The sequence below is a fragment of the Schistocerca serialis genome, unplaced genomic scaffold (genome assembly GCF_023864345.2).
Source record: "Schistocerca serialis cubense isolate TAMUIC-IGC-003099 unplaced genomic scaffold, iqSchSeri2.2 HiC_scaffold_1196, whole genome shotgun sequence".
In the NCBI taxonomy this organism is placed as follows: domain Eukaryota; kingdom Metazoa; phylum Arthropoda; class Insecta; order Orthoptera; family Acrididae; genus Schistocerca; species Schistocerca serialis.
Genome location: NW_026047399.1, coordinates 1,607,501 through 1,610,000, shown reverse-complemented (window position 1 = coordinate 1,610,000; position 2,500 = coordinate 1,607,501). Strand labels below are relative to the sequence as shown.

Genomic DNA, 2,500 nt, shown 5'->3' with positions numbered 1-2,500 from the left:
CGTCAATGGCGATGTGTAGGCGCGCCGCCCACATTTCCCCAACCTGCGTTGACGATTTGAGGAGGTGGCCCTCCCACATTAGGTGGCGCTCCAGCACCTCGATCTCACGCTGCACCTCATCCATGCCTGCACCGTCGCAGGCTGGCCCTATCTTCTTCAGCGCCAGGAGACGGGACCGACGGAGGGTTGGACCCATCCATCGGCAAGATGGAATGCCGAGGCCCCCCTGGGCAACAGGAGCGTGGAAGTATCCCAGGGGGGTGTCCGCCGGAAGGCGGAACCATCTCCTGACGGCGGCCCGGATGGTGACGTCGGCCGACTTCAATGCACCCACCCGGGTGCGGCTGAGGGCCAGCCCGTGGTACAGGCCAGGGAGAAGTACGTTGGTGAGAGCGTGGAGGCGCTGTTGCGGCTTCAGCGGAGCTCGGGAGATGACGTCAAGCTGCTCCACCAGGTGGCGACGTGGATTGAAGACACAGCGACCCGCCGTGGAAAATTGCAGCCCCAGGTACCGGAAGGTTTCACCCACACGCAGGGCAGGCATGGTGGTATTGCCTGCTGTGAAGGTGACATTGCTGTCCACCTTCACCTTCTTCTCGCGCCCTGACGCGACTAAGGCGAGGGTGAAACACTTCCGGGCGTTGATCTGCAGCCCCAGGTGGGCGAGGGCTGCGGTAGCTGCGTCGATGAGGGACTGCAAGCCCCTCGGGGTCGCTGCAAACAGCAAGACGTCATCTGCAAAGGCCGCAGCGTTGACTCTGCGACCGAGGATCCGAGCTCCGATGTGGGAGGGCAGTTGGCCTAAAACGTAGTCCACCGCAAAGTTGAACAGGAGGGGGGAGAGGGGATCGCCCTGGCGAACGCCCCGTGCTGGCTGCACAGACACGCCCACGCCGGCGCCGTCCGCTATCACTGTCGTGCTGCCCTCGTAGCACCGCTCGACGTACTCGACAAAGCAATCCGGTAGGCCATGCGCCTTCAGCACGGGGCGAAGGGCAGCATGATCCACCGAATCGAATGCCTTAGATACGTCGATCGATGCCACAAAGACAGAGCGGCAGGAGCGAACTGCGTCGGTGAGAGCAGTGTCCAGGATGAACGTGTTTTCCAACATCCCATCCCGAGGGATGAATGCCCGCTGACGTTCGTCCACAGCACAAGCGCGCATCAGGCGTGACGCGAGAACCTTGTGAAAGGTCCGCGCCAACACCGAGCTGACCGTAATGGGGCGAAAGTCAGCGGGGGATGTTGGTGCAGCCGTTTTCGGGAGAAGGGACGTCCGCGCGCGAAGCAGGCGTTCCGGGAGGGCGCGGGCCAGAAGGAAGAGATTCATCACTTTCACCAGGACTTCGTGCGGCAGGCGCCGCAACTCCGCTGGGGTAAGGCCGTCCGGCCCGGCCGCTGATCCCCTGGGCGGCAACGCGGCGGCGACCTCCTCATGTGTGACCGGCCCCCATAGGCACTCAAGAGCGACAGGCTCCGAGTGCGGGAGGAGGCGGTCACGAATGAAGCCCGCGGTGGAGACGGGCTTCTTAGTGAAGAGGTCCGCCCAGAAGTCCAGCAGACCAGGGATGGCAGGTGGCGGCTGGAGCAGGGTGCCATCCAAGAGGCCGCGCACGCAACGTGCACGCGACCGTCGGAAGGCATCCTGCGTTCTCGCGTATTCCCAGCGGCGCCGCTTGCGCTTCTGCGTCGGCGGCGCGGCCGGCGGCCGCTTCGATGGTTGGCGCGGCCGCTGTGTCCTGGTGATCGATCTCTCCCCTCTGGACCCGACCGACGCAAGGGCATCCGGGAGCATGCCCAGGATGACATCGGGCGGCGTGCCCCGCCCCAGACCTATGATTCGATCCAGGGCAGAGAAACGCTGGGCGGAAGGAGGTAGCCCCGCCAGATGCTCCCAGATGGCGGCGTCAGTCGGCCCCTCCGGCGGCGGCCCGGTGGTGTCGGCCGCGAAGTCCTCGGCTGCGTCAACGGGCGGCGCAGCGGCCTCGCCCGCGTCAGGCAGCGGGCTCGCTGCTCCCCGGCGGGACGCCGGCTCTTCCCCCCGACCGATCTCAAGCGCCTCCATGAATTGGCGGACAAGCTGCTTGTGGGCAGCTTGCCGCCGTCGGCACTTGATTGCCTCGAGCGTTCGGTCGGGGAACATCCTGATGAGTTCTTGATTGACGAAGAAGAACCGGGCGTCCCTCTCAATGAACAGTTCGGCCTCCGCCTTGGCGAGCGACAGGACTTCTTCCTCCGTCCACCTCGCGCGATGCCTCTCCGTGACGATCTCCGCGTTGGCGGCCGCAAGATGGCGGCGGCGATGGACCCCGAGACCGTTCTTGGTTGTAAAGCTGCGGTGGCACTCACTACAGGTATACATAGCTGCAAAAGTTACAAAATTTTCGGCACGGCCGGTTGGCCGGCTAGGTGCTGGGGGAGTTGGGGTGGCACCTTCAGCGGAAGGGCCACCACTTATTTTCTGATTACTGCCCCCAACTAAAAAAGGGATAGTGCG

The 2,500-nt window shown here is 64.4% G+C and overlaps 1 pseudogene; it reads right to left on the bottom strand.

The window, feature by feature from the left end:
- Window positions 1–2,500, bottom strand: part of LOC126435137 (large subunit ribosomal RNA) — a 7,751-nt pseudogene that overhangs the window by 2,317 nt on the left and 2,934 nt on the right.